Source organism: Tribolium castaneum, chromosome 1, assembly GCF_031307605.1.
Source record: "Tribolium castaneum strain GA2 chromosome 1, icTriCast1.1, whole genome shotgun sequence".
NCBI lineage: Eukaryota > Metazoa > Arthropoda > Insecta > Coleoptera > Tenebrionidae > Tribolium > Tribolium castaneum.
This window is the reverse complement of record NC_087394.1, coordinates 35606464-35628186: the sequence shown is the minus strand read 5'-3', so window position 1 is coordinate 35628186 and position 21723 is coordinate 35606464. Positions and strand designations below refer to the sequence as shown.

Genomic DNA, 21723 nt, shown 5'->3' with positions numbered 1-21723 from the left:
CACCAACCGCAATCGCTTTCTTGATATTCTTGTAATAGTTGAGAAATTTCATAAATATTGTATAGGCCGTGAGGCTTTTACAAGATCACACGATAGCAAACACCTTAGGTCTAAAATTTCTTATACACGTGAACGACGTCAATAACAGCATGTCAGCTTATTGTTATAAGTTCTAGTTACTTACAGGAAGAGAAGTACATACATCAAGGCTATTTATGTTTTTATGGAACATGTTTATAACTTTGAAAATATCACAAAACGGCAGCGAAAATTGCTTATAATATATTATAACATTGGAGATTAAAACCAAATCGATCGATTTTTGAACCCAAGTGTAATCGAAAACTTGAAATTTTCCTAGAAAACAGCGATAGTTTGGCCGACATTTACAAAATAATCAAACAATTTTTTGTTCAGTCATGAACGCCTTATGATTGGTGTGTTTTACATATCCAATGAGAAACGCTTCAATCGTCTTGCAATTTTTTGTGTACCAGATAAACAAGTAGGCGGTGATTTTTATATTTTTATTGGTCAATTACTTATTCCTGGGACAAATGACTTAATGGGAACTGGTTTAAGGGCCGGTCTTTCTCACAATTAGATGCGAATAAAATGGTCGATTCTGCTTAGTTTTTGAAAAATTTATTTTTTTTAGCAAAAACACACTTTTTAATTTATTACACAATAACTGAGAATTCTAGAAAAGTAGGACTTTCACACAACTAGTTAAAATCTACACTGTCTGTTTATAGTAATAGATATCTTAATAACAATATGTGAACAAGAAATTACTTAATCAAATATCTTTAAAGCGACCATCGGCATGATGTAAACATTTTCATTGCTTTAACTCCGGCTACCTAGACGATCACTTATCTACAACAGCTTTCAAGACCTCCAACGTGATAACCTCCAACCTCTGTAACTTAATCGTTTGCAGAAAGAGTTCACTGAAGCTAAGCTCCAGTACGTTTCACCTTGACCTTCCACCTCGCTCTCATAGTATAAACATCGTTGATTTCAAAAGTTTTCACATATTTTTTCGGCGGAAATTTGCTTTCCATTTCTTTACGTTAGCTTCGTGAACTCGCCTCCACATTTTATTCAAAAATAAAGAAATAAAAAACTATTACCTACTCTTTTAACATGTTCTACTATGGAGAAAAATAATGATTTTTGTGAGCTGTCGCTCTTGTGCATGAGCTCCTCGAGCCCGCTCCCGGCGCCCGCCCCAGGTCGCCCGCACTAGTTTGCGCTCGTCTCGAAGATAAAAGGGTTCGCGTTCCTGCTGAACCTGAGCGTAGCACCGGATCGGTTTGGACTGTGCCTGCAGGATTATTAACCCAACTCGCCTGCAACAAAAAGACCGTGGCATAGAAACGCTCCGGTTGGAAGCCTGAGGCGGCCGTCGCTCCGACCAGCAGTCAGTCAGACGCGATCGGCAGTTCGAGGAGGGCCTTCGTGAGAGGTGCATGTTGTCGAGGAAGCCGGCGAAGATCGCGTGTGTTAAGTCACGGTCACGTGCTGAGGGTGGGAAGCGTCGCCAACATTTTCCCCCAGGAGTTGATACGCGTCCCCACCGTGGAGAATCGCGGACCCGTCACACTGGAGCCCTCGTGCCCCAAGCGGTGAGTTGTGTTGTGTGCAAACTTGCCATTGCCACGGGGTGCATGGGTTACTTTTACGTTGTTGTTGTTGATTTTTTCGCTAACGGTATTTTTCGACGCCCGAGGTGACGAACAACAGCCGCAAATGAGATTTCGCAAATTATTTTCGAAATTGGGATCGTAAACAACGCAATCTCGGAGAAAAAAGACGCGGTATCAACGCCAACAAACTCAAAAATTCACTAGCTGTTGGCCTTTGTTTACAAAAACAAATTTTGCAAATTAGATACTCCCGTTTTGGAATTCCCAATTGGCGAAACTGGCTCTACGCTAATTGCCTTTAATTGTTTACATAATGGATCCGCGCCACGTGGGTGTCGTTTCTTGACGACTGATTTATAACCAAATAAAAACCAAAAAATTACAAAATAATAACCAAAAAATTTGTTTTACCAAATAAAAAAATTAACGAAAAGTGCGAGTTATCGAATTATGCGTTTGAGTTCCTACCCTTTTGCCAAATGGCTTCAGTAAAATCAGTGGCGTAACCAACGCGTTGAGTCGATAGTCATGATTTTGAAAATATCAATTTAACATTTCAAAAAAAATTAAAAAATTCGAAAAGCTGCTAAAGGTAGTAAATTTTAAAATAATTATTCATAACATAAGATTAGAAAATAATGAAAAGTGAAGAAGTCAACAGAATAAGTTTGTAGGTCCAAATTTTTTTAAATATGACTTTAGGATTTTTTTCAATTTTTTTCCGAAATCTACACATGCTTCTCAACAACGATTCTCAAGTTGGCAAGTAAGTTTTTGAGCACTCTATATTTGAGTTTATTAAACGTTGTGTCCTCGATCTCCAATAAACTTCAAATTTGTTGACAAATAAATAATTCAGGAAGTAAGGAATGTCTTCCATTGTTTTATGATATCATCAGCTAACTTAGCACAGTCTTGGAGAATTGAACCTACATTTCAAAAGAAAAAACACGTAAAGTTAAATTTAATTATGCACTCAATAGTGACCAAGGGTTATCAAAAAAATATATAAATTACATTTTTATGCTATTTTTGTAATTGTTGTTCTTCAGAAAAGAACTTTTTAAACGAAATTTTTAAATTTAAAATAATCTTCTATACCTCAATTTTTCATCAGTGATCGAAAAAAAATTACGAACATGATAGTCTGTTTTGTATAAAAAATGAGGACGATCTGTCCAAAACAAACTCCCTCTGTGGATGATTTAGCCAAATTTTCAACTCTAATACAAAACATAGAATATGAAGTTACGCCACTGAGCAAAATCGTCCAGTTCGGGTTAAAACTTTCTATCTGAGGATGCATCAGAGGCAGGTAAACGATTCCCGTTTTTGAATAGATCAGGTATAGCTTAGACTGAAGTTAAAGGCCTGTTGTTTGTTTTGTGGATTCGTTCTGTGTAAAATTGGTTGGTGAAAAATGCGATGTCATTGATGGGTTTTGTGAGAAACTTTGTCATAACCAAAATGAGGGAGATTCAAATCGATCATCCCTCCAGGTGGGCTGTCAGAAGAACTTAATCAGATTTTGTCGGAATAAATTTGCGTGAAGGACTCAAACGTAATCACGTGGATGTGAAAACGTGTCACTCTCCAACATTTTTACACTCTTGACCAGCGGAAAGATAAGCGATTGTACTTTAGAAAGATACTTAGCGAATGCAAATTTAACTTTTATGCTTCTGGTTGCCGTATCTCTAACCAGTGAAAAAAAAGGTTTTTTTATTTAAAGCAATAAAGCCAATAAAGTTCGTCTTTCCTCTTGTTTTTATTTTTGGTTTTCTACCTTTGTCTTTATCTCTGGATTAACGAAACTGTGTCATGTGCATAAAACCAACATTTTTCTTGGCTTTATGGTAGAATGGTGGTAGATTAGATTTATGTATTAATGTCAAAGATCTACAAACAGGTTCAAAGACACTGATTTTACAAAACATAAACTAGGGGACTCTTGGTTCAGGTGTCACTGAAATTCAGATTTATTGATCATTCGTTTCTTAGAACATGGAATTAAATATAAAAATACATTATGAAGTTATGATTTGAGTCTTTGGACTCTGTTTAAAATTGTTTCTTTTAATCTAAAACTATTTGATTATTTCCATTTTTTGATTGAGGTTTTAAATTCAATTTGAAGCTGGCTAAAAACGTCCATCCATATAGAGTCGAGTGGATACGTATATCATTCAATGATTGTAAATAAATCAGCATTATGCAATATATACATTAAACATCGGCCGCTGAAGTGGTCCAGACTTGAGTTAATTTATTATTGTGAATTTTCCATAAATGCAAACGTTCCAATCCGTCTCCATCACATCTTGACGTTCGTCAAGACAACTGTCACCGAACCAGTTATCCAATAATCTCTATTCCCCCTTTGAAAAATACCCATTATAAATAAAGCAAGTGTTTTAGCAAACTTTTCGACATCCCTTCATCACCGGCTTCAGTAGCAAGTTAAATCAAATTTAACGAATTACACAAAAACAATTAGATTTTTAATTAAAATGTTAAGTTTTAATTAACAAGCCAGATCCGTTCAGGAACTTTACTCACACTAATTAAAGTTTTCGAACTTTTATTATCGCCAGACAGTCAGCTTTTGTACTTAATGTAATTTTTCGCGGATTTACTCCAACTAGAAATTTCTATTTCGGCTTGAGTTATTTCGCATTTACTGCACAAATTATTGCATGCAATTAAAGCTTTATTATGTAAGCGCAGTCCTCGTGTGGTTCACGATGCAAATTATGGCGATGTGTGCAAATTAATTTTCATTAACCGCAATAAGTCATGCCCTAGCGGGGTAATGATGGGCTTTTTTCCACTGGTGTAATTGCCAAGAACGCTTTCAACCTGCCATTGCAGCTTTAACAGCTTCGCCTTTTCTAGCAAATGAATTGTTTTCAGAGATTATCGCATTATCATCGCCATTATTATTGGCAGAAACCAAACAAAACAAGTGCGTCTTCAGCTCGTCCCATCAGCAAGTTGGTAGTCAATGTAATAGTTTTTTGACGAATCTGAATCTTGGACCATGTGAGATTGTTTGATTATCTAATTATTGCCTGTACGGTACGTGGTAAAATGTCATGTTACATAAAGATCTGTGAGTCAGTGTGTCGTGGGTGTCGCTCAAGGTGCTCGTTAGCATTGTCCCATTGTGTGCGTTTGAGGTAAAAAGCAGAAGTTTGGTGATAATGAAATATGCCATTGGCTCGATCAGTTGGTAATTAGTTAAAACGTCTCGTTAACTCGTGCTCGAACTACCGACAGTTTGACGTTCGACGAAGTTGGGAAGTCGGCGATGCAACAAGAAACAGAACATGTGAAGGTGCATCCTTGCCGTCACTCAGTTGTCAAGCCTGAGCACACTAAAATCCCAACTCGTCTCGAGGCTGTGTTTGGAATAAACTGCATTGTCTGCCTTATCGACTCCAAGAGAGTAAATGGTAATGACGGAATTTCAAAATCAAACAAACTTGTTTGCTGTTTTAACGGCTTTATCCGCGCAGACAGGAAATAAATAAAATACCTGCTTTCGCAATAATTGTCGTTGAGAGGGTGGTTTGCATAATGAATTCCACATGCGAAACCACAGGCGAATTTTCTTGAATTTGAATTCTAAGCGAGTCTGAGCTGCGCCACATTTCGCCTCCGGTTGTCTAGTGGTCGATTAATAGAGGCGAGGTTTTTATTTTGAGGCCAAGAAGATTAGTATGCGCTAGTCTAGACTAAATGAGCGCCGTTTTACACCAATTAACCAATTTTAAGCTCATTATGCCAAGGGAAATGGCTATGGGAAATGTTACGACCGGAAGCCAACTTTTCCCAATGCAGTAGCTAGAAAAATTGCCTCTGGCATCTTCGCTTCAACTTGCCAATGCACTTTCAAGTCCTTATTTTTACAAACGGCTTTAACACAACTAACAACTTGACAAAATTCATGCCACTCTAGTGATAGTCCTTTTGCAAACAAAGGGTCAACTAATTGTTGTTCATTCAAACCCAGCGAAAAAAATTGCGTGGAATATTTACATGAGCGAATTTCCATTTTGGATTTAATAAAAGCAGAATACATTTTTATCGGCTGTAGGCGCTTTTTCATCATAGTGTTCACTATTTAACAGCAAGTGCCAGCGGCATGATCGCTATTATTGTGCGTTTTCCTAGGAAAATATTTATAGATAATCTAAAACTTCCTCGTTTAAACAAACTTTCCAGTTCACGGCGAGCTGATAAAAAAATCGTCATATTCCACTCAAGCAAGACTATTACTGTCACTTACCCAAGCATAATCGATTCTTCACCTTCTTAAATAGCACAGGTAAAAACCTGAAGACTCGTTCACCACGTGTGAAATATTTCAAGCAAGAAAAATAACACGCTTTATTTAGAAATGTTGTGAAAGTACGAGTTTTTAAAATATTTAAAGAGCTGGAGGCATAAGTGGCGTCTAATTTAAATATCTGCGAAACTATAATTTTAAAGAAAAACTATTGTGAGTGTAATAATTTTTTGCCAGCCGTGTAATTGGGTCATATAGAACAGTACGTCTTGTTTGATCTGGCGAGATAAAAGCTGGATTTCCGAATTTATTTAAAGTGATGTGGGTTTGGCCTGAGGCGCCCGCAAAATGAAGAATCGAAATTAGCCCCGACCTGCCTTCAGCCACGTTCAACTTTTTATTATTTGCATATTTAAAGGATTCGAAAAAAGTGTCATATGTGCCGTGACATGGCCTGAATACGTAATATTCTCCTACATTTTATGGATTTTGTTTTGGTTTCCATTTTTGGCAAGACTTTCAAAATGATTGAAACGTTCCAACGCAACTCTTTACCTCAAGGAGGTTTTAATTATAATATCTTGAGTCGCATAGTTCATTAATCATCACAAGTCTTCACTCGACAACTTGTTCTAGTAGATTAAGACAAAAAATGCGTTTTTACAACAGTTCATAAATTGGTCATTGTGAAACTGAAAGTAGTTTCACAAAGAAAATTTTTATGCAACTCCTTTTAGTAAATTTTTAGGAGTTGTAATTTAGTGTCAAGTCGTCTATTGATAAAACCCAAATAATTAACAAAATTAAGAGGAAATAGTTTGATTTTGATAAATTAAACGAAACAAAAAAGTAGCCAAAAATATTATATTACACTCGTTTTATAAGACTTAATTGTGGCACTCCTTCGTCGTGCTCTAAAACCATTCGTGCCTCAATAGAACGGCTTATAAAACTCGTATAATACACTGGCACTTCTTCCCCGTATGTGTAATGTACGTTTAATTGGTTTGTCACCAATAATTACCTTAATTAGAACCATTGCAGCTAATTATGCGTCACCATGACATGCAGGAATTATCCTGACACGGGTTTTTATTTTGCCAATTGTAACTGAACGAGCCACTTTTCTCCCACTCCTTTCATTGCGATCCTTACCATAAACAGAGTTTCCTCGGTCAAAATTAAAAGTTATCTTAAAAAGCAAGTTTTATGTGACCCATCCAAATATGCAAAATTTAGCATTTCAAACTGAAAGTCTTAACGAACTGGACAGATTAATTATGATCGAGGCTTCGATTTACAATCACTCGGGTCGATGGCTTTATTTAATTTGGGAGTTTTTCAAGTGCTGGGGAACGATAGCGGCTTTAACGCCCTTTGATGGTGTAAAGATTCTTGCAATTGGGTTTGCGAGGGTGCGGATTCAATGGGAAAGACGGGAATTAGATCACGACCTTTGAAAGATGAAATCGATGTTGGGAAACGTTAGCGGGTCGAAATTTCACCTCACGAAATTCTAAACGGTTTAAACTAATGACTTTAAGCGCGGCCACAGCCGCGAATCTATCGCTCAAACGAGACGAGGTTTTTCTTTTCTTTTACATTCGTAACTGTAACTTCGAAAAAGTTGCAAAACTGTTAAGTGATTCTCGAAATCGTTGGCCAAAGGGATAACATGTGCTGAGACACCCTGTAAACAGGTTCTGTTCCTCCCCATTCGACAACTCAACGAACGCTTCAAATATTTACATGAGAAAATTTCCCATTTTGGATTTAATAAAAGCAGAATACTTTTTGTTGCCTGTAGGCGTTTTTTCATCATAATGTTCACTATTAAGAGCAACCGCCGCGGGCGGAATTGCTATTATTGTGAGTGTTTGCGTTTACTAGGGGAATGTTTCAACATTTTTGGTGCGTCCTTACACTTTCTTGCTTTTCACATTGCAAAAAAGTCACCCACAATTCGGTTTTTACACACTCATAATCGAATGGCTTCGTGTCCCGGGGCAGCAATAAAATTGAGTGATATGACCAATCACGCCTTAATAAAAGTGCGCAACTAGTGATAGACTGCAATATGTCACGGACTATTGGACACCTCGCTCTATTTCACGCTTGTTTCACTTACGTACCCTCGAACCACGCTTCGCCCTAGGGACGCACCATTATCACAACGCGAAAAATCGCTCGCGATGTTATAACACCGCGATTTTAATTACTGCAGTTATTTGGAGCAGGTGTGCAATTATCGCACTTTCTTTCTTCAAAGGTTGGGCGATAAATCACGAGAATTTCCAATTTTTGATCGCTCGGCTCATTTTTTATTCCAGTAGCGCCGTTTAAGGCCATAAATTAAATTATCTCGATCATGGTCCATGTTATGTTGGTGTAATCGTGAAATATACACACGTTAAGGCAGCCGTACACGAAAACTTGTTGAAATTTGTAATTAACATCAATAATACACAGAGACCTCGTGTTATCCCATTACGTTAAGTGCGGGCATACTTTAACATTACTGTTCTTAGTGATCGTATGTCTGCTGATGATTGCTATTTACATACAGAAGACTTCTTCGAGCGTGGAATCCTTTTAAGTCGTGATCGACTCCAATTTTCCGATACTGATGCATTGTCGATGCTGAATCTTGCATTATCGTCTTGATTAACTGCATTCAACTCTCTCCCCTTCCATTATATTTCAATAAGAAACTTTGCAAATACTTATCTCACACGTTCATTAACTTAATGTGCACCTTTCAATCCTCTTTACAAACACTGATAAGTTTAATCCCTTCTTCCAGTTCGAAGCAACAACTCGAGTACTAATATTTAAATGGCATTGTTTGCCCAAGGCCACACTTTTTCATCTTTCAAACAGAAATCTTCCCAAACTTTGCACTTGGAAAAATATGTAAATGCAGCCTCGAATATTTGTCATTTTCGTGCAATAATGGTAATTTGTAGGCACGGTAATAACATATTAGAGCCACACAACCACTCACAACTGTTAACGTCGATTTATATCCTCCGTTAGAAAATTCCGTTTTGATTGGATCCCCCATTCCTCAAGCCGAGGGTGCGGTCCAGCGCTTTTTTGAATAAATTCTCCTCCGGGTGATTAGTTGTGTCGCCGCCTCTTTCAAGTAGCCCTGTGGAGGTTTGCCCGTCATCAACTCCCCAAACAAATTACCCACTTATCCTTCAATCGCACAAAAGAGGGCGTCTCGCGATCGCATATATTTGTTATGTCTGGGTTTTGAATGGGATTGAGTGACGTCTGCGGAGGCGGCAGGAGTGGCAGACGAAGCTCTTGAACCGACGACTGCAGTTCAGACAACGACACTTGAATGCACACACACACGGATCGCATTCCTTACCCGCTGCCCTCAACCTGCCCTGCTCGGGGCATGACCCAGCATTCCTCCGGGCTTTTATTTACCACGTATATGAAGCAGACGTGCCGCTCCCGGACTGGGTTCACGTGATTTGCATCCGAATAGTCAAAACACTGCCCATTCTGATTCATGTCAAATCCCAAGCTGGGGATTAAGTTGCACTTCGAGACAGATTTTACGAGACAAAAATGAAAATTAAAAAACACAGCATTCCAATGTAAGCTGTGCCAGAGCGACAATTGTTTCTGATAAGGAGGATTTTTTTGACTATCTTTGTTGTTATCAAATAAAACTGAAAGTCACTGTTGAAAATATATTCAAATTATAAACATTAAAAGAAAGCTAAAGATGTCTTCAGTTTCGTCTGCGTCATAACTCGTTACATATGTATGATATCGAGAAGAAAAAGTTAATTGTCTTGTTTGTAAATTTAAATTTGTATCCATAAAATGTAGGAAGTATATGTCATGACTTCATTGTCACACAATACGTTTGATTTATAAATGCAAATTGACCAAACATTTTTTCTGTCTCTTTCGCAGATGCAGGAATGGTCTACACAACTGGTTCTGACAAAAATATTTTGTATTTCTCTGATTAAACGCATTTTCGATCAAATGTGGTGATTTTTTCGTTCTAGCTTAATAAAAACAAGGGAAAAAACTTGATTTTTGTTCTAAAGACATGTTTAAATCCTCAGAACTTGTAAAAATAATGTCATTTTTGACATAATTCTGTAATTTCTGGGCTTACTTTTTAAGAAATTTTGCGCGATAATTAAGTTGTTGCTGAATAAACGCTTAGAAAAGGTACATTTTTGGTTACATTTGACCAAATTTGGTGATTTTTTCGTTTTAGTGTAATAGAAACAGGAAGAAAAACTTGATTTCTGGTCGAAAAACGTATTTAAAATCTCAAAACTTGACTTGCAAAAATAATGTAATTTTTGATATAATTCTGTGATTTATTGGCTTACTTTTCAAGAAAATTTGCACAATAATTGAGTTTTTGCTGAATAAACGCTTAGAAAAGGTAAATTTTTGGTCATTTTGACCAAATTTGCTGATTTTTTTGTTCTAGCTTAATAAAAACAAGGGAAACAACTTGATTTTTGGTCTAAAGATGTGTTTAAATCCTCAGAACTTGTAAAAATAATGTAATTTTTGACATAATTCTGTAATTTATTGGCTTACTTTTTAAGAAAATTTGCGCAATAATTGAGTTTTTGCTGAATAAATACTTAGAAAAGGTAAATTTTGGGTCATTTTCGGCCAAATTTGGTAATTTTTTCGTTCTAGCTTAATAAAAACAAGAAGAAAAATTTGATTTCTGGACGAAAAATGTAATAATGTAATTTTTGACATAATTCTGTGATTTATTGGCTTAATTTTTAAGAAAATTTGCGCAATAATTGAGTTTTTGCTGAATAAATGCTTAGAAAAGGTAAATTTTGGGTCATTTTCGGCCAAATTTGGTAATTTTTTTGTTCTAGTTTATTAAAAACAGAAACAAAACCTTGATTTTTGGTCTAAAAACACGGTTAGATCCTCAGATATTGAAAAAATGATATCATTCTTGAATTAATATTGTGATTTATTGGCTTATTTTTTAAAACATTTAGCGCAATAATTGAGTTTTTGCTAAATAAACGCTTAGAAAACGCCAAAACAAGTCTTTAAGAGCAATAGACTTCGGTTTAATGCTTTAATTTTGAGTGCGCCATCGTTTTTAATGTTTTGATACTAAAACCTGTTCTATTTGTAAAGTAAGTTTTCTGAAATTGATAATTAATAAAAAATTGAGGAGTAATTTCATGTGATAAAATAAATTGATCACTTTGGTTGGCTTAAGTGATTTTCCAATTTACCACAATGTAGTCAAGAAAGTGAAACCGCGAAAAAAATTTATTTCTGCTAATTCAATTGAAAAATTACGGGATGTCATCTTCAAGTTCATAATTTTTGTGTGCCTCGCTTTAAATAAGTTTGATTTCTTCATTTAGCCTGACCTATTCGGTAACCGGTCTAAATGCCTCGATCCGTGTGACATTTTGAAGAAAAACTGAAATTTCATCGATAATTAACTGCGATAATAGCAGCCGTTTGTTTAACAAATTAACATGTAATTAAACTTTGCTTATTTAGTTGACATTTGATGTGATTTTTATTCTTCTACCAATTATTGTGGTAAATTCCCATTATCGAGAATGATTGTGATTGTCTGTGCTTTCATTCAGCTACAAATTGAGCGTAAATAGTGAGCTTGCAATGACAACTTTATGGAATATATTGGCATGGAGCAAGTTGAAATATGCAAGTTGCTGTATTTTTCTCTTATTGTAAATTTAAGCTCCGATTGCGGAAGACCGTTAAAAATGTCGTACACTCCGGAATTTCAATTGAAACAAAACACGTGGAAATTTTCTGCATCCGCTATGATGACGGTCGTTACGGCCGTAAAGGCAATTATTATGGGACGATTCGAAAGAACGCGTCGGGTGGTATTTCATAGAATCAGATGCCATTACCTATATCAACTTTACACAAATGTGATAGCTCAATCAGACTCAAAGTTAAAACAGAAATCATCGTTCTAACTGTTCGACATAATCGTCGTTTAAAATTCAACAAAAAACGGTAAATTTAATTTATGCAACAGCCACGTCACTGCAGGAATAACTTCAGCATGTGCAGCGCGATTCCTGCTGCGGAACTGTACTTGAGGCTGATGTGCGTAACGCAGGAGCTCCTGCATTAATTCGATTCGACTTGTTACCAGCCCCAACCAATCCGCGAGTCGCTCTCGAGAGCCTTCTGGGTTTTCCCCGCAATTCTGCGAAAAACCCCTCAATACGAATTACCGCTCCACCCACACTCACCCCTTGTGAGCCCATTGGATGTCGGCTAAGGGTTGTTTAACATAAAACGAGCCACCCTTAGCCACACCAAGTGAGTAATCAATCAGTCATGAAGTGAGTCTAAGTCAGTGAGTGTTCAACCTGTACTCATTCCCTTCTAAAACCACGCTGGTCTCTGCGATGGGCGCTATCGACCCTCCACCAGCTCTTCCTTTCTTCCCTTGTCTCGTTTAATGCTTACTCAGTAGTTTCATTCCGACCAAACCCCGAACTTTTCAGTTCGTAACTTCAAATGAAGTTTCATACAAGTAACGACCATTGTTACCGCTGCTACGCTGAGCTGCGCCACAAGGGCCAAAAAGCTTCGCGGTAACAGACTTAACGATGCGCATTCGTTGAGTGATTTAAATTTGTTTTTGTGGTGCCGTCTTAATTACTAATCAAGAGTTTTAAGTAAAAGCTATCAATCATATTTGATTTAAATGACCAGCTGAATAAATCAATCACCTTTATGAGGCTATAACTCACGAGATTTTTTATCAAAGACAATTGTGTCTCAACCGGTTTTACATATTCATTACAATAGCTCCCGTATCAGGATCCAAAGAAAAACGCTTTTCACTAGAAGCTTCCTCCGCTTGACTTTTCTATTTCTTCATGCAGTAATAAATTAAGTGGACGCTCCACAATGACTGACAGCTTTCATCAACTAAAATTAATCAAGGCTTGCACTTTTGCTGAAAATGCAAAAAACACTCGAAAAACACAAAAACACTTGAGGTATTTGGACTGTAGACTAAAAATAAAAAAACGCGTGTTTCATATTTTTCTAAATTTCACCCTCAAATATACAAATCCGTCATTTTTGAAGTTATATTCATGAGAACTGGTATTTGGGCTTTTAGTTAAAAATGAAGAAACATTTGTTTTCAGGATTTTTGGTTAAATGGGGTGTCAAAATTTGTATGAAAATCATTATTCGTAAAGATAATATCTATGAAAAAATTGTTTTTGTATTGGTATATTGGGGATTTACTCTTGCAGTAATACCAAATACCAAAAATATTTAGATGTTCATGAACTCTGTAATCCTAAACATAATAAAAAACATTTATAATCAGTCTGAATTAAAATTTACGCGGACGAAATCGCGGTTAACTGCTGGTGACACGGTGTTTTAAACATAGTTTGAGAGAATAAAACGAAAGGAAAAAATGTGGGGGTTTTCAGCGGGCAACAGCTGGCGTCCAGGAGGAATAACGCACGCGGTGCCACTTCAATAACTCCATCTAATGAACAAGGCTGATGATCTCGCTACCGGAATGCAATTCCTCGATAAAAATCTCTGGCAACATCAACCATTTGTACTAAACGATCTTGTTATGTAGCAGACCGTCCCCTGCTCGAAAAAAGTTGGATTTCACGCGGGCAATAAACGTCCACGCTGTCTTATTTACGTTACGAAATGTTTTGTGTAAAGTTGAGGATAAAAGTGCCATTAGCGGTATTCGAGATATCTCACGTTAATGGCTCTCACGGCGTTTTTTCAATTACGGGAATAAATACGTTTCGAATATTTTAATATCGTTTGTACGATTCGGTTCGATTCGTCTTTTCACTCCAATTTCACACTTGCTTAAACTTTTTTTATCGCATCACCACAAATTTCATGGATGTTCTGTTGTCAGATACGCCCAACTTGATGAATTAGAGACTTACGGGAAAGCGATATTATTGCCTTTGAGGTGGGCTTTCAATCGGTTACGCTTTTTCAAACTTTCGCGGTTCGAGAGAATTGCACAGTTTTCTTAAAAAATTTAATTGTATTTTCGCTCAAACTCCCACTTGTTTGAATACGAAATCTGTAATTGTAATGCCGGTGGTGTAATCTGCTCTTTGTGTTGTTCTGTTAGAGGATCAATTTCGCTGTCTCGGATTCAACCAGACTGGAAACGGATATTGTGACGTTTATCTGATTCCAGCATTTAAGCATCTCGTCAGTATTCGTTTCACCAGATCTACTTGTTTATTGTTTAAAAAACATTAAACGTTTATAAATAAAAATTGCATCTGATAGATATTTCGTTAATGCATCTGTTGGGCAGCCCATATGCTGTTGTTGCATAATAGCCTTATTGATTGGCCTTTATTATAAAATTATATTCAGCATTGTGTTCCGAGAACACGGGTCGTAAACACGTTACAATTTACTGTTTGCTTAATAGTCGTAACATTTTTGCCAAATAAGGCAAAAATTATGCGCATCTTACTTTCTACCGTCTTGCAGCATTTGTGTGCACACACAACAAATTTTATTGAAACTGAATTCGCTCTAAAAAGCCTCGCATATTGCTATTTTGATGAGCCCCTAGGTGCACCCGTCCGCATGCGAGCTCGCGAAATTAATCCCTGCTCTGTGTAACAATTGCTGAAAATTCCTGCTGAAATTGTAGAAAGCCCAAGTCAAATAAAGAGTCGGTATTAAATCTGCAGCGCTCGCTTATTAATTTCTAAGTTCTGTTAATCAAACAGAATTACGAGGGCAGTTAATTATGAGTCTTCTGCTGGAATTCATTGTATCGCCTCGAGCTTGTGGTGTATTTCCCTTTTAGCCAAGTAGGCGCCACCACCTATCGACATTTATTAAATCCGGCCGAATTTCAATTTCGTTTCTGTGTTGTTTTTCAAGTCGTAGAAGGAAGAGAGAAACCTGTTGATCTAATGACTTGCCGACTGATGTCTACGACACCGTAATGGGACACTTCCGAGAAAATTGATGGGAAAACGAAAAAAGTCGACGCTATTTCTCTACCCTATATGTAACCAATTAAAAGAGAAGGCGATCAAAGTTTGCGCAAGCGAGGACGCACCTTAACGGGCGCTGAGGACTATCCACAATAAACGTTTTTGCTGGTAGCAAACATCTTCAGAGGAATGTAAAACGAAATTAACACAAAAACGCTAATAAATTCAATTAAATAATAAATTCTACACATAGCGAGCATTTATTTATTTACTGAGACTAGGATTAAAACTTTCCGTTGGTCCTCTGTTTCGTTTATGAGAAATGATATCCGCAAAATTCGTGATTAGTTTATCAGTGAATCTAGTTGTTGCGCAAATAGTGGCATGTTAAAGTATCGATTAACGCTGCTAACTTTTGGTCTTTTACGTCAATATTGGAGCCCTGTGGCAAAATAAGACCGGAATATTCGGTAAATCACACTCGTCCTGAGGCAACATCGCAATAATAACATCATTATTTCTGTAACGATCTCTTGTCACGATAGATACCGTAAACCGGATCGTCTTTCACATGCTGATGTGAAACTGATTGAGACGTCCGTCCGCGAGGATTTGTCCAAAAAGCCGTGTCTTTGTCAAACTTTTTGCATAAAAGCCATATAATTACTGTTTTGTTTGCTGTTAACGTGACTGGGAAAAAACCATGTCCTAATATTAGACGATGAATAGACGGTTCTGTACATCCCAGCACGGTTATTACACCGGGAGAAGGTGTTAACTGCTAGCTTTTTTACCAAGACATTGTGTCAGTTACTCAACCTTTGATGATATGCTATTTTTGTCCAATTCAAACGCCCGTGAAAAGGAGTAACAATTTTTAACTACTGTTACTTTATTAATGACACATGAATGGGCACAAAAATCTAGCGAATTGACGTCTCCATATTCTAATAATAGCAACAAAGAATGAATAGAACTTTGCACAAACTTCTTCACAAGACACATCCAACACTAATTACATGGTAATATTGTGATGGTGCTGTAGCGATTCAACTTTGGCCACTGAATACACGTAATGCAAGAAAAATTCCATTCGAGAATTGAAGAAGAAAAATAAAAACGTAAATGATTTCGTGATTGCAGAAAACAGGAGTCATTACAAAGAAGGATTCTAACGGTTTTTGGGAAACCAAAAACATGAAAGGTCGTAATGAAATTTTGCTCAAAATTACCGGTTGAGTGCGCTTCTGAAATCCGACACAAATTGTAATTCTTGCTTTGGAAGATTTTTTGTTAAATAAATCAATGGTCAAGAACAAACATTGATTAATTTCTTGTGCATCAATGAGTACAAAAATGCTACAATCATATTTTGAGGTATCTAGAAATTGCTTTTTACTCAATATCCGCTTTAGGAAGGTCAAGTCTTTCCAAACGATTATTACTAATCATCATTAGCGACCAAATTTTTTAGATATCTCAGTCAGTGATAAAGTTTTTAATCAAAACTGACCATGCAAATATAGCCATCCAAAAATTTTTATGAGTAGTCAGTCATAACACTGAGCGTGTTTTTTAACGAATAACACACGTGCCAATGACGGTATGTCATCTAGGCGAGATAAAACAATGGCCTGAAAGGTCATTTCCGTACCCAATCCGGTTTTGGCAATAAAGTTATGAAACCAAATTTGATATGATAATAATGTTGGTGAAGTGGCAAAACATCGCCAGACTGTACCAAAGACCTAATAATTGTCGCCCTCATCACCCAGTGGCAGAATCCAGCCATTAGCGCCCATTTCTGGCGGAGACTCCAATAGGCGATGAGGCGACGAACCCTCCTTTCCGGTCGAGTGAGCATGTTTTCGTCATCGGAAGCATCCGACAAATCCAATTATCTTAAAGTGCAATTGGCATAAATTATCCGAAGCTGGGTGGCTCGAGCACGCGGAAACAATAAATAGGACCGGCGTGAAGTGTGCGTTAATGTGTCTATCTCGACGGAGGAATTAATTACGAGATTGGTGCACATAAATAACGAGTAGCAAATAATGGGATAATGAGGGATAAGTAGACGGCGGGTGCGCGTACTAATTCCGAACTTGGGTTGATATATACGATCAGGAGGCTGTTAGTTCAGTCAGCTTCTGTGAGTGAAGGCTGCCTGACTCATTTACAGTAGATTATAGTGATTACTGGCCCACGCCGAGTATTGCCAGGTCAGGTAGTGAGCCGAGGCTCGCATGTGGACGGTAGCACTTCCACGCCCAGTATTAGGATTTGTGTGTATGTGCGAGAGATAAGGGGTTACGTGTTAATACACGCCTATAAGACCGGCTGCTGTTAAGTCATTACTTTCCTGCTAACAACACTATTCCTGCTCTCTCGATTTGGGTGAAATTGTTTCAGGTCAAGGTGGCAACTTAAAATAAACGTATTTGTTTTTGTCGGCTGCACGGTAGCTCACCCGAACAAGTGAAGAATGCCATTAAAAGCCGTGAGTCAGCAGTGGTTAATGATGCAGTGCTTTATGATTTTTTTAATCACGATCCTGCCATAGCCCATCTGGTGCTCAATGAGAATTTACGTTATCGGGAAAAATGTTGTGATTATGCTCCAGTTACAATGTGGCAGATGGTGGAAGGATTCAAATACAATTAAATAAACGCACCGAGAGCCTTCGACACTTCACTGAAAGCTTCCGGGAAAGACATTTGTGTTCGATAAATAATCTTCAACAGAATGCTCATGATGCCAATAATAGCGGATTTGTATTACTTATCGGCGAATTAATGAAAGGTTTGAACACACATGCATAGGAAATTGCAGCTAAACACCTGGAGGGCCAATTTTATTTTAATTTTCTTTCCGGAGATTAATGGCAATAAAGCTGTTGAAATGTTTTTAAAAGGGCGAAGAAAGTTTATTATCCCGTATTAATTGTGGTAGCAGTATAGCTATTCAGATTTAATTTATTTGCTTTAGTACATTAGGTTTATTATCATCACTAGAAGACATAAACATTGGAAACTCATAACTTGTTAAAAAAAAGACCAAAAAAGCAATACGAATTGAGAATTAAAGTTTGCAGAATAGGTCTTGCATGTTAAGATCTTGTTTACAATTTTTTCAATAAGGGAAAACACAGCCCGATGAACCCGATCGATTCGGATCATCGCATCGGTTTAGTTTTGTCCGTTGTTAAGGTGGACAGAAGTGGAGCAATCTGTTGACCCCATGGCGCTAAAAGTTTTGTTAAAAATAAAAACCGTCTTTTTCGCCGCCCGTATATTTACGTAGGTGTGCTGGTCCTCGAGGCAATCTTATTCCATCGTTTAAAATTTTATTTTTATTATTTATGAACGTTCGAAGGGTAAATTCCATCCCAAACAAGTTGGATCGTATTCAGAGCCGCCGCCGGTTAAAATATAACACCGTGGAGTATTTCGTTTCGATGATGCCCGTGCTCGTGATCGACCGTCCATCATCGTGACCACCAAAAGGCCTAAGGCCACGAAATCTCAAGTATTCCCAGCAGAAAGTAATCTTCTTCTATCATCTATTAACTAATCGTATTGTTATGTGAACATCGGACATACCTTGTATCATTACGAGGGTCACGTGTGATGCATGGCTTTTCGGACGAAGAGAAAAAAGTGACGGGAGATTGACGATAAATACCGATTTAATTATAGATCAATTAGAGAATCGATTACGGGAAATTTAATAAAAAGCTGCGATTCAACACGTGGCCAAATAAATAACGCACCAATTAAGATAATCATCGGTTTGGAAAGAATTTTTCTTCAGCCGACAATGGGCAACAACTCTGGCAAAACCTCCGATTAATTAAATAATTATTTTAGACTAAATACTTCTACAAACATCAGAAAAAGCACGTCGTAGCTGCTTCGTTAATGTTAGGTGTTTAAAAAATTAATTAAATTGTCACTTTAAGCTGTTAATTATCAGTCTTCTTGATCTCGTCTGAAAGATTAGAGCTATATTCGTTTCTTGTAATTAGTATGTTATGTGTTTTCTATCCAGTTTATGATCTCTATCATAATTAATTAATTCCGGTTCTTGTGTGCTTTTAAGCTACTGTTTCTGGTTTTTTAATATAATATTTATGGCACTTTTATGTTTCATTATAACCATATAAGTTGCGTAACTATAAAGTTCTTGTAAGGCGTTTAAACATCCAATGCTCCACGTCTTCATAACGATCTGACTTTTTAGGTCGTTTCTCTATTTTTATTCAGTGCTGATTATTATCATATAAATTGGCATCATCTTTGAATATTCTCTTATATTAAATTAATTAATTCGAAAAAAAATCAGAACATTATACAAGGTGTTCCATCTAAATGTATTGGTAGTTCTAATAATGATACTTATCTGAAAATTTGTATACAACCATAATCTCTTAGGTCCTGCTCAATGAAAATATTTTCAAGATGGTGACACTTTCGGTTATACCAGAAGTCGCTATCAACATCCTTATTTTAAATGGAGAGCTATATATTTTAATGCCAATTAATTTTAAATATGGATGCAGAAAAAATTCTCCTCTATCTAATAAAAAAATTGTGATATCTCATTTGAAAAAAATTAGTTATGAGTACCAACTCTCAAATAAATAACTTTATTAGAACTTTCAATACTTTTAGTGTGGCTTGTATTTTTGACTCTGATTATTTGCCTAAATTTTTGTTTTAGTTTTCAATAACATTTTTCATTTTGTGGCAGTTTATCTAATTCTCAACAACTTGTACGTTGTCAGTTTAGGCAGATAATGGCCTTTTCCTATAATAAATTATCCACAAAGCAATAATAATGGTTGAGTAAACTTGTACCAGAACTCCGACATGACAAATATTACCAATTTTTTCTATTCCTTATAAACCTCAATCCACCTCTAAATTTACGTTTGTATGTTTTTCCATTATTCATTACGGCAATAAAAAAGATTTATTGCTGTAACGTCGGTGTTAAGATATCGTTAATGAATCTCCAGCTATTGAATAACCCACTGAAAACTTTTATTAAATACTAATAGAGATCACGTCGTGCAGATAACAGTTAACAATTAAGTTGAAAAAATTCACTTAACTTGAACAGGATTTTGGCTTCGGGTTTCCAAATTGCTGTTAAAAAATCGTAAGTTACTTTAGAAATTCGGAGATTTCGATGATAAAAGCTTGCAAACTATCCTAAAAATTCAGTCACGGCTCATCGAATATGTAGAAACATTTGTATCCATGCCATTAATTTGGTACAAGAACCACCGTTTTGTCGATTTATTAGCGTTCCAATGCTGACCTGACCCCCAGTGTGACTATCCTTTTCATGTTCGAAAATCGTTCCAGAAACGCGGTACTTTGATCCGGTAGCAAATTTGGCTTTTTACGCTGACATGATTTACCATTTCGCCATAATTCGAATTAGAGTGTAACCGCAAGAAGTTGAGCGAGGAATTCGAGCTTTGGCTCGAGGCTGGGCCTTCGAAGTGTTTGACGTTACAATAGGCACTTGACACACGAGATGCTTGTTTTGAATTCGAAATTGGAATACAATTGTAAAACGTTTGAGTTACTGCCGTCTAATAACAGTCAGAATAAATTAAATATTCCGGGCAAAAAAAACCAAGACAACTTGGAAAATCTGTTATTCTTCCAGTGTCAAAATATGTATAAACCAAACACTGACCTCTCCAACAGCGCACCACTCCCACTATCACTGTTTGAAGTAAAAATTATCTCCCATACAACATTCCCCGGCTGTTAGATCACAACAAAAGGCTCTTTTTTCCAAAACTCATATTCTGCCACCATCGATCAGTCCGAGGTCGACGTCCCTCCACAACCTTTGCTCCGGTTTTTGCTGTCACCATTGTCGGCCCGAACTTTCGGTCACCTCCCACGACTTGCTCTTACAAATAAGCAGCTGTGTTGCAAGTGGGCATCCACCCGCACCTACGCTGCCGCGCCCCTGTTTCTCGAGGGATGAAGATGTGGGCGACGGTCGCTTGGCCTAGCATCGAAATCGCCCAAGTCGGCAGCCTGCGGCCAAACCGCTCGCCTACCTGCCTGATTTTTGTGGCGGTTTGTTTTATTTGTCCGATGTCACTTTCACGATTAACCTTTAGATGCTTGGAGGTTTTTACGGCTGGGGGACAAGGAATTTAAGGCCTTGCCACCACCTCGAGGCCACCGGGTCATTTAAGGCGACACAACGGCACGAAAAGAAATGATTTATCAGATTTTGACTGCAGCTTTCGTGACGTGCAATGTAAACGGATCAGGGATAAATCAATCTTGCATGAAGTGTAGTATTAAATTTTATAACAGATGTAACTAGTTTGCGCCTAAGGATTATTTACGTCTTACATCTGTCAAACGAGATTTTTGCGTCGCTGTTTCAACCACATGCTTTATTTTGTTGATTGTGAAAAAAATAATTGTGCCCCTAAGAAAGTTGCAACTGACTGAGGAACGCCACTGGTTTTTTTAAAGTAAAAATTGATTTAATAATTTCTCCCTGAAATGAAAAGAAATTCTTGTGAGTTCCGGTTTCGTTATAATTGATCACAACTGTTTTGACATTTTGCAACTGACTTAATATTTTAACGCCAACAATTAAGTGTGGACGATAAATCAAAAACCTGTAAATATTTAAATAATAACTACAGAAAAGCGAGTTGGCATTTTGTGAAAGTATTAATTAGTCTGGCGCCCGGACTGACACGTGTTTTCTTCGCCTGGTTACCTATATTTGG

General features: G+C 37.1%; 1 protein-coding gene across 2 annotated transcripts in view; it reads left to right on the top strand.

Moving 5' to 3' along the window:
- The first annotated feature begins 1344 nt into the window (after positions 1-1344).
- LOC135266530 (BTB/POZ domain-containing protein Tiwaz-like) overlaps positions 1345-21723 on the top strand; it is a 32858-nt gene continuing 12479 nt past the window's right edge. The window contains exon 1 of one of the 2 annotated variants that reach the window (XM_064357487.1): positions 1345-1631. The gene's annotated coding sequence lies outside the window, so the exon portion shown is untranslated. Of the gene's footprint in view, positions 1632-4783; positions 5108-21723 lie in introns of those variants that run through there. The other variant, XM_064357488.1, reaches the window with a different exon arrangement.